Here is a 12068-nt window from a genome sequence, read left to right on the forward strand (position 1 = left end):
CAGAGAGAGAAATTTTTTCCTAGTAATGAGAATTTCATAAGACTGTGCAAATACAGATGTGCTTATGTATTTGGGGAGGAGGTTTGCAATCATTCAATAACCTGACTCCCATTTTCTTTCTTTCATGCCTCAGAATTTGGCCCTTGTACTAACAATTATCTGGTTCTTCTATTAATTAGTTCAGATAATTACCTTAGGTATCTTTCTCAACAACTTAGACTCCCTTTTTCCTGCTTTTCAGTTATGTTTGTAATGACCAAGTGCTTCCTTTTGTGATACTCTTTTTAACAAGAATTTCAATAAGAATAGATAGATCAATTAGACATTAAAATGGAATTTTAAATGACTGTGTCAATCTGCCTCTGTTTCTTTTCACCTATTTATTACTTCTGGTACTGCCTTCTGAGACAAATGTGAAATTTAATTTCTTTTCCACATGATTTGTTTGAGTTATTATGTTCATATCCTATTTCTAATGGCTTCGGGAGGGGGGCAGGGTTTATGGTTTTTTTCCTCATACCTCAAATAGTCAAGTATAACTGTGTGTTAAAAAAAACAAAACCCAACACTTGGAGAATCTGAATTTTCATGTCAAAGAGTCATAGAACCAAAAAAATCTTTTTGGATCAGCAGAATTGATTCATTTATTCAGTCAATCAACACATATTTACAGAACACTCATCCTTGTGAAATATTGTTTTGAGAGTGAAGTGAGGGGAGGTAAATTTTGAGCATCCTAGAAAATAGGAAATAAAACCCATCAGTCATCACTAAGTATTTCTTAAGGATTTAATCTGTGCTAAAACCATACTAATAGCTAGGAATGCAGTGAAAAGGTAAAAAGAAATCCTTACCTCTAAGATAGCAAGTGAAAAGCACAGAGAGAGTATATAGAGCATCCTATATGAGGAAGAGCAAGTAGATCAATAAGGATAGAGCTTCAGCAGGACAGTAAAGAGTAATATTAGAAAGGTGAGAAGGGCAAAATTGTTAAGAGCTTAAATGATCCTGGATGTTAAGAGTGAGGAATTTATTGGCCTCTGAGGGTAATCAATAAATATTTGCTAAACCCTTACTATGTGCTTAAAATAAACAAATAAAGATTTTAAATGACATAGCATATATCTTCAAGGCACTAACATCCTGTTACATTATAAGGGAGTAACAAAATGTTATGACAGTTGAGAAGAGACAAGAGCTACCCCAGCTTTAAAAGCTGATAAGAGAAGGGGGAACTGGGTTTGACCTGGAGACAAACTGTCTCAGGAGCTGAAGTAGACAAATGGTGAAGTGGGAGGAGTTTTATTGGATGTAATAGGACTCCAGGAGAGGAGTCAGTGTATTATAGTTTAGCATGACAAAGCATGGTTCCCAAGACTGTTTGAAGTACCTTGATTTTCAGGGATCCTAAATCAGTCTATAGGGATTCCCCTCTTCTCCATATTGCTCTCCTCTTTCTTACTCATTGGCTAACCATTCACTGAGAGGTTAAAGGAAAGAAAACACAACTTTGGTTCTGAATATCTTCTCATGTCTGTTTTGCCTCAATTATGTTCTTGGTAAAGAATCATATTCTCCAGATTCTACATAGCTGCCAAATGAGTCTTGGTGACTCAATAGCAGCCAAATTGCACAATTTTCTGGCAAAATCTAAGATGACTTGTCTTGAAAGAAGCATTAACAGTAAGACGGAAATAAAAATTAGGTTGAAAGTGATGGTTGGGTAACATGAACATATCTTTGGAATATTGATTTTACATAGGACCTAAATCCCTAAAAACCACAGGACCTTGGGCTCTGATTGTGGACTTTAGGACCATGATCATAAACATATTGTAGTCATGATATTTTGGATGATTTTTTTTCCCATTTAAAAGAACTTATTTCTTTTATTCCCAACTTTAAATGCTTAAAAGCATTTCTATAGTATAATAGAATAGTGGATGATTGCACATGAGACTGCCAATCTAGTATGTCTAACTTACTACCCTTTTGATATTATATACAGAAATGGCAGTACTGTTTTAAGAACAGTTTTGAGCTACTAAGTCATTTTGACTATTATAAATACCCTAATTAACTAGAAAAGACCTGTGAAGGAAGATGCTATCCATATCCAGAGAAAGAACTGATAAATAGAAGTATTTATAAATTATTTACATATATACATACATATAAACACATATTTGTAAAGGAACTGAGGGTTTTTTTGGTCTCTTTCAGTTTGGTGTTTGCATGTTTTATTTTTACAGTATATATATATATATATATAATATATATATATATATATATACATATATATATGCAGATTATTCTCATTTCTTTAGAGGAATCTTATAATAAGGTTAAATCATAAAATGAATACATCTATATCACAATTTAGTGAATTCACCTGAAAATACAAGTAGTATTCCATATCTGTAACATCTCCCATTTCTATTCTTTTAAAGGAAGAGAGATTTATTTTCTTTCCCTACCATCCCTTAGTCCAACTGGGAAAAAATAAAAAAATTCATATAATAAATATGCATAATGAAGCAAAACAAATTCCTTCAACGGCTGAACACAAAAATACAGATCTCTGTCTCATTTCAGACCTAAATTCATTACCTTACAACCAGAGAATTTTGTAACTGGAAGAAATTTCACAAATATTTAGTCCAGAAAGCTGAGAGAATGAGAGGTCACAATAATGTCACAATAAAGGACGAAAAATTTACCGATTGAATGAAAGAATGCCCCTTGAAATTCTAATTCTATCCCTGGCTCTGACATTAGACAAAAATGAGTTTCAAAGAGGTAAAGGTTCTGAGACTTTGGGTCAGAACCTTTACCTCTTTGAAACTCATTTTTCCAATTTGGAAAAGGAAGTAGGTAGGTGAATTTTTGACAAGAAGACTGAAGTTAGAGAAACTGGTTTGGAATGCTGGATCTGCTCCTATTACTTGCGTAACCTTGGGCAAACAGTTTTCTTATTAATAAAATGAAGAGATGAATAAATGAATGAAACATTTGTTAAGTCCTTGCTATTTTAAGCCCTGGGGATTCAGAAAGGAAAGTAAGCTGCCCAGCTCTCAAGGAGCTACCTTCTAGTGGGGGAAACAACCTATCTAGAAGGTTTCAGCTGTGAGCTGATAAGGAAGGTCCTATGTTCCTTAGGAGGTAAGTGCAAAACTGATTGTGACGCTTCTTTTTTCATGTAAGTTCTACTAATAAAATCAAGGACTCTGGTAACAAAAACTTTCTTTTCTTTTTTGAGGTGCAGTGGATAGAGTCCTGGGCATGGAGTAAGAAACCCATTTTCCTGACTTCAAAGCTGGTCTCAGACACTTCCTGGCTATTGTAATGCCAGAGAAACTGAGGCAAGATAGAGATTAGAGAATTTTTAATATTTTAGTAATTGGAGAGTATAATTGACTGGACAGGACTTTCGTCTCAAAGTATCCAGTGACGAATGTGAGAATCCCAAGTCTTTATGAAACAAAGAAAGAGTGGGAAGTTTTCAGAACCATTTGGTTCTGTCAGGATGGGGGGAAGCTATAAATTCTTACTAGAAGCCAGAGTCAGGATGTCTGAATAAACAGAAGTAAAGATGTCAATGAGGTATCTGGGATAGTCTTATCCTTTGGAATATTTAGAGGGGGTAGTGCCATAAATTCTTGAGGGCAGAAGGAGTTAGGAGCCAGGAAGTCTGATCTCTCCTCATCTTGAGTCTCACATTGACAATTTATAACCTTAGAGCAAAGGGTCCTCAGTCTTAATGAACTGAGGGGGTTGTAAAACTAAGGGGATTGAGGCAGAACAATTCAGGGAAACTCAGGACAATTAGGGAAACTAGTGCAGGGAAACTGAGGTAGAACAGTTCAAGGAGACTGTGGTATAACACTATGTGATTCTGGGAAGTTACTTAACCCTGTTTGCCTTAGTTTCCTCACCTGTCAAATGAGCAAGAGAAGGAAACGGCAAAGAGCAGTGTCTTTGCCAAGAAAATCCCAGGTGGGGTCATGAAGAGTTGGACCTGAGATGACCAAACAAATGCAATATTTGGTCCTATTCCTAACAGGAAGCCGTTGGAGTTTATTGAATAGAAGGAAGTGACAAGGTTTAGCCCTGGGCTTTAAAAGTATCAGATCAGCAGCTGAGTGGAAAATGAGCTGGAATAGAAAGAGACTTGAGCAGGCAGACCAATCAGAAAATATTGCAAAAGTCCAAGTGAGGTAAGAAGGACTTGTATCAGGGTGATAGAATATCAGAGAGAATGGCTGAATGAGTCATGGTATATGAAATATTATTGTTCCATAAAAATGGTGAACAGGCTGGTTTTAGAAAGACCTGGAAAGATTTACATGAACTGATTCTGAGGGAAATAAGCAGAACCAGGAATACATTGTATACAGCAAGAGCAAAATTTTGTGATGATCCACTATGACAGACTTAGTTCTTGTCAGTGGTTCAGTGATCCAAGGCAATCCCAACAAACTTTGAATGGAAAACACCATTCGCATCCAGAGCAAGAACCGTGGACACTGAATGTAAATCTTGACTTTTTGTTTTTCCATATGAACTTTGTTCTTTTTTTTAAGTCATTAAAATATGTTTTGGGGGAGACTGATTGGTATAGCATTAAATAAATAGATTAGTTTAGGTAATATTATAATCCTTATTATATTCTGAATGTAAATCAACACATGCTATGATCACTTTTTTTTTTTTTTTACCTTTTTCTCCTTTTTTTTCCTCTCATGGTTTTTCCCTTTTGTTCTGATTTTTCTCACCCAATATGATGCAAAAAGTAAATATGTGAAAAAATGAATATACATGTATAACAAAAGGAGGGTTTTTTTAACACGAAACTGAGAAAAGTAAATTTTAAAAAAGGAAAGGAAAAAATCAACTTAAAATGAATAAAAGGATTAGGACAATACCGTGAGAAAGGGTTAGCTCAAAGGGCAGGACAGAGAACCCAGGAAAGATAATTGAGTCTGGATGTTTTTATTTTACTCTGTGCAGGCAGTAACATTTCACTAATTTCTTTGATGCATTTTTATTTGCTTTGACTTTCAGCACTCCCAATGGAAACAGCCTTGGTGCTGCTGAGTTCACCTGTGGGATAATCATGTATTTCACCAGGTAAGACCACCAGACACAGGTTGTCAGTCCGAAGCACTGAGAAGATCCAGTTAGGGAAATACAGACCTTTCAGTCATTACTGTTATCCTGTTCTGAGGTTCAGGGATTATGGGGCTTAGTTAATGTTGACTGACTCACACAGAAAATTGTTGTGCCACAGTTCCCTTTTATTGTCCTGACTCAGTTTCCCTAAATTGTTCTGTCTCAGTTTCCCTAATTGTTTTGCCTCAGTTTCCCTGCCCGCTTTTCTGCTCATTAGAACTGAGATAATTAGGGCTGTGGAGATCTGACATTCCAGAAGGTAAGACTCCAGATATCCTATCTCAGATACCTAATTTTCAGACTTCCTGGCTCTAGTTGAACACTTCCTTAACTCCCAGTTAGTAAGAATTTATGGTCCTACCCCCAACCTGTCAGAACTGGATTGATGGTCCTTGCCTGGAGATTCCCACTCACCAGAGTTTGGACTCCACTCCCTGCTTTTGTTTAGCTACCAGAGCTTGGAGCCAAGAGTATATATTTTATAGTAAACGGACATTTGCTGCTAGATGCTTTGGACATCAGCCCTGGGGGCATCATGCCCCCAGCACAATCTCTCCCTCTCAGAAATCCAAATAAAATATTAAAAACTCTCTAATCTCTATCTTGCCTCAGTTTCTCTGGCATTGCAAAATGTAGGGATGGGTAGAGGGCTATTCTCAGCTTGTTCTTCCCTAAACTAAGTTTCAAAAATGTGATAATGGAGTGTATTAAAATATCAAGAATATTGAAGGAAATAATGAAAAGAGATAAAGATAAAAATCAGATAGCACTTTCAGATTTCAATTACATTTATAAAGCAGCAGTCATCAGATTTACTTGGTATTGATTAAAATATAGAAATGTAGATCAATGGAACAGTATGCAAGAGAGAATCAGAAACAATAAAACTCAATAAATCAGGAAATAGAAATTACTTAGGGAAGAGACCTCTATTAGATAAAAAAAATTGAAGAGAAATCTGGCAAAAATTTGCCTTTGACCAACACCTTACTCCATATTCCACAATATATTCTAAATGGATACATTACCTTAGTATTAAAAGTTGCACCATAAAAGGAAGTTCTATATGAAAAGCAAGTCATATTCCTTTCCCAGATTTGGGTAGGTGAGAATACAAGGGACAAAGGCAATTATAAAAGACAAAATGGTTATTTGTAATTATATGAAGCTGATCAGCTTCAACACAAACAAAATTAATGCACCTAAATTAAGATAGGAAGAGGTCTAATAGGAAAATATCTTTGTATATAGGCTTATAAGGTTTTGGGATCCAAGATATGTTAACAATTAACATATACATGTGTATATGTGCATGTATATGCACATATTTTTATTATATTATATCCATATTATACATTTATTTATATTTATATTTATATTTTATAGCAAGTCACTTAACCAAGACTTGGATCTGAGGTTCCTCATCTATAAAATGAAAAGACTGAACTAGAAAATGTTTAAGACCCTTTCTAGCTCTAAATATGATGAAGTTATATATTTAGTAAAAAAAAAAAAAAACTGAACAAAGATAATATGACCAAATCATCATTAGTAGAGAATGTTTACTGCACTATTTTTTTTTTTTTCAGTGATGGTCTTTTTAGGTCTTCTCATGTTCTTACTTTCTCCCCTCTTCCTAGAATTCCAGTCAATTAGAGAGAGAGAAGACAGAATTCAAAGCCATTGGTCATGTCTTTCTGCCTCTAAAGAGCACAGACACATCCATGCCTTTGGAGATGGCCAGGAAAGAATGGAAGGGATACTGTTCCAGAGGGTCAAAAGACCTGCTTCTAAGCCCCAGAATTGTCAGTAAAAGAACTGAGCAACTTTTGCCATTGAAGGAGCTGGTGCTGAAGTATAGGAATGGGGTGACCATGGATGGGTCAGACCTGTAGGATGAAGGAGAGGCCCTTGAAGGGGGAACAGGTGGGTACCAGAGACAAACTGTGGGAAGATCGGTTTGGTTGAAGGCATGAACTGCCACTGGCACACAGGATGGCATATTCTTGAATCCATCAGGATCTCCGGGGTGAGATCCCCGTGCACAACCCAGCACCCCAATGATGCCCTGTACCTAGCAGGAATTCAGAGAAGATTATCAAACTTATTAAAATATAGAGACAAAATAAGGGACAAAAAGGATAAAAGACTAGAATCAATACGTCCTGCCTGGAATCCAAAGGAAGAAAAGAGGAGGAATTTTAATAAATAATTTATTAACAATTTTAATAAATACATTTAATTTTAATCATTTTAATATGGTGGTCTCTGTAACAGTTGATGAAAAGAGGAGGTGAGCACCTTCTCTAGTGTCCTTGCTGCCATGCCCATGCTAAGAATACTCCCTTTGTTCCTCCAGTGTTCAATCAGAAGCAATAATGCTGTCTGAGGGCAGCAAGAACCCTACCCAAATGTAGTCTTTCCCAGAACCAGGAGATGATGAATTCTTTGACCCAACAAGCCAGGAAATAAAGAAAATCACACAATGACCCTTAATCCTGCAGTGACTGTGATAAAGTGATAGGAAGTAAAGAGAGAGTGCTAAGGATTATACAGGTTTTTTTTTTTTTTTTTGATGACCTATAATCATTGATTTAGCCATTGGTACTGTAAATCAATCAGTCAATAAAGATTTCTCACTTTTACTTTTCATTTTTTAAGCCCCCATGATGTGCTAAGTGCAGGGATAAAACACAAAAAAGAAGGACAATTTCAGCTCTCAAAGACCTTACAATCTCAAAGGGGAAGACAACACAAAAGGAAGTTAAAAAATGGGGGGAGGGCAAGGGGCAATCATTATGGTAGCATGATTGAAAATTTTGAAGTATCAGTAGGAAATGAAGGGAGAGCTCACTGTTCCTCTCTTCAATCAGCGAGACTAGGGGCAGTGATGAGATGGGATTACCATAGATAATTTGACACTTTACTGTGAGATGAGATTCTGGTGTTAAGACTTTATGGTTAAGAATGTTCAAAGGAGTGAGCCACAGGTGGTAAATGAAGAGGGTGGTTTATATGGAGATATGGAGGCCTTAGTCTTGTGAACAGCAAAATCTGAATCGTGTCAATCTTGATATTTTCCCTGTGATTGAAATCAAAAGACAAAAGGAAGTTATAGCTGGATGGGAAGGTGGCTCACAGGTTTTCCTTGGATGAGCATCCTAATATCCACTATCTTACCTAAGTCTCCCAATAATCCTTAGACATGGTAGCATTTTGCCTATTTTGAAGATGAAAAAAATTGAAGAACCAAGAAGGGATTTGATATATTCAGTCACATAGATCATTTTGTTGGAACTATGTCTAAAACCCAGGTTTCTCAGCTGGGAGTCCCTAAGTCTTATTCCTTCTCTGCTTTTTTTGGTGAGGCAATTGGAATTAAGTGATTTACCTGGGATCAAAGTAAGTATTAAATGGATGAGGATGAATTTGAACTCAGGTCCTTTTGACTCCAGGATCGGTGCTCTACCCACTGTGCCATCTAACTGTTCCTATAAGCCCCTTTTAAAATTGTTTTCCTGTTTCCTCCCCTGTTCTATTGTAGTTCATGGAAGCTGTATGGGAAAACCCCAGAGATTCTGGGATTGGGGAGAATCGGGAGAGAAGTGGGCATCAGTATACAACCCTTTGGGATGAAGGCAACAAACCCACCTTGGGGAAAGAAGAAGGGGGAAGGAATCAAACATTTCTTAAGCTCTTCCTGTGTGCCAGACTCTGTGCTAAGGCTTTATTTGACTAAGCTTTACTAAGGACTTTTGGGTTCTCACTCTTCTGTCTTCTCCCCTCATTATCCTACTCCTACTCCTTCCTGCTCTGGAGTCCCTAAGCATCCCTTATTTAAGTTTGAGAAGAGGAGAAATCTTCTCCCTTATATACCCATTTGGGATTTCTGTCTCTGGTCATGTTTCTTGTGGCCCTGGACCATCCTCTCCCCTTCCCCCTTCCCATTCATTTGTCTGATTGCACAGGAGGAAATTATCAAAGCACATTGGACAGATTTACAGGCCCTTTTAAAGTGGGCACTTTAACATTATTTATAGATGTTTGGGTTGGCTCCTAAGCTCAAAGCAAATTTGTTTCCTGGATGGCCTCCAAAGCCCAAATCTATGATCTTATTAGTGTCTTCCTATTTGTTAGATACTTATAAAATTGCTGGAGCACTTTATACTTGGAGACATTAATGAAATAGGGAACCCTTATGTGAGGAAGCGCCTTTTACCAGTACAGACTGATAATTGCTCTGCAACAAATATATAGCCCAATATTGTTCATATCTAAAATAAAAATATGCTTTGATGTATACTCTGAGTTCTTCAACTTTCTATTTGGTAGTGTCATCATGGAGGTAGTTGGCCATGGTGTTAATCAGAATTCTTACAATGCTATTGTTAATAGTATAAACTGTTCTAGTACTTCTCACTTCACTCTGCATCAATTCATTCAAGTCTTCCCAAATTTCTCTGAAATCATCCCCATCATACTTACAGCACAATAATATTACATGCTATAAATGGTTCAGACATTCTCAAATGATGGCAATCTACTTGATTTCTAATTCTTTGTCACCACAAAAAGAGCTACTATAAATATATTTGTACATATAGGTCCTTTCTCTTTTTAAATCTTTGTACCTTTTGTATTTACTTATAGAATACAAACAACTTGAGGGCACATATGTCTTGTGTGTTTTTTTTTTTCTTTAACCTCAATGCTTACCACCGTGCTTTATGCACAAACTTACCCACCCCTTTCAACCCAGTCAAACCTTTTCCTAATAAAGGATCTGATGTCAATCAATTACACCCTACTTGTCTCCTAAGTGAAGGTCCTGAATCCAAACTAAGGTTACTAACTTATCCTCCTCCAACTGTCAAAGGTCTATTTCCTTCTGTGATTTGGTAATAGGGAAAAGTACTGGGCTTTTGGGCATTTTTTGTGATTCCTGCACTGATGCCAGTTGCCTTTTTCTTCCTGTTACATCCTCTGCCAAGCCTGTGCCCTGGGAATCTGGGATAGAAAAGCCCACAGACCTAAAGCAGGTCCAAGGGACCTACATCCATTGCATGGGGTCTTATTCAAACCATAGATTGATTTTCTGTCCAGAGGATAACTCAAGGAATGTTTGGAATTGGTATCCATGGAAAATGAGAATGATTTTAGGGATGTTAGGTCAATCCCAGCCTGTTGGAAGGGAAGTTACCTTTGGTGACTAAGATTTCCTCCTAACTTGGGGTATGCTAGAGCCAACTTTAACCTTCTCATAAGAAGCCATTTGTTCAATTTTCAGTATGAGTATTTACATGTCAGAAATAAATAAATAAGGGATTGATTTCATCCCTTTGTTCAATTTTCAGTATGAGTATTTACATGTCAGAAATAGATAAATAAGGGATTGATTTATTGTTTTTTGATTATTTAGACTTAAGAAAGTGATGGAGAAAATATTAGGAATGCAGATTAAATTTAAAAGTGTGTCATAGGTACTCTTATTTTTTCTAAAGAACTAGTTGTACATATATTAAGTGTGTGAGAGAGAGACACATACTTATAGATGCAGAGAGAAAGACAGCGGAGAGAGACACATACATAGGGAGGGAGGTGGAGAGAGGGAGAGACAGAATGTGTGTGTGTGTGTGTGTGTGTATTATGTACTTAATAGCTTTCTGAATTTAATCATACATGCTTACCCACATCCTGTTTATGTGTGTCCAATAACAAAGAAATCAGAAATAAAGACATCTCTATGTTCCCCTGGCAAAAACAAAAACAAAAACAAAGTAAAGAAATTGGGGTTTCAGTAAAGGAAATGCCCACCCTTGGTCACCATAACTGAGCACTTGTTCTAAGTATGGTCTGCTCCCCTGCCTAAAAAGCTCCCATGTGAAAATTGTGATTTTTAACAGATAGGTTAGGGGACGGCTTCACATTATAGAAGGATTCCTGTGAATTCTTATAATTAGAATGTCAGCCATGAGGGAAGTCTCTAATGAAGTACCATGGGGTTTATCTCTCTTAACATATTGGTGACTTGGTTGAAGACACTGATGATTTGCTTATCAGGTCCTACCAAGGAGGTTAATAATGAGTGGTGACTGTAGCTGAATTTGAGGTACAGGTTGGCTGCAAGGAGATGGGTTTATTGCTTAAGGCAACACTGGAAGACTGTCTCTTTGCTCTGGAGGATTTCCTATAGATAAGGATAACTCCCACTTCAGAATTTCTTGAAGTGTTGATGGACCGATGTCCATGGTTCTGAAATTGTAAGCAGACCCATTATAAGACCCATGGTGTAGAGGATCTCATTCCCTAGGTATTTAGAGAAATGGATGGGAGTTGTGTGAGTCCCTTCTCAAGAACCAGAGTAGGGAACCTAGTGACATCTAAGAAGTGGGACTAACTTTTTCCTCTCTGGGAATCACCTAGCTAGATGTTAAAGTCTAATAAGAGACATAGTTTCTAATAAGAGACATAGTTTCAGCTAGATGTTACACTAGCTTGAATATAGGTCCTGTGTTGTGCCACAGTTCTCTTTAATTGTTCTGCCTCAGTTTCCCTAAATTGTTCTGCCTTAGTTTCCTTAACTGTTCTGCCTCAATCCTCTTAGTTGCAAAACCCCACCTCCCGTTCATTAAGAATGAGGGCTACTTGCTCTAAGGTTATAAATTGTTAATGTAAGACTCAAGATAAGGAGGAGATCAGACTTCCTGGCTCCTAACTCCTTATGTCCTCGAGAATTTATGGTTCTATCCCCTCTAAATATTCCAAAAGATAAGACTATCTGGGATACCTCATTGACATTTTTACTTCTGTTTATTCAGACATCCTGACTCTGGCTTCCTAGTTTCCCCCACCTGTCAGAACCAGATTGATAGTCGGTTCCCATTCTCAATGTTCTG

Source organism: Antechinus flavipes, chromosome 4, assembly GCF_016432865.1.
Source record: "Antechinus flavipes isolate AdamAnt ecotype Samford, QLD, Australia chromosome 4, AdamAnt_v2, whole genome shotgun sequence".
Lineage (NCBI taxonomy): Eukaryota > Metazoa > Chordata > Mammalia > Dasyuromorphia > Dasyuridae > Antechinus > Antechinus flavipes.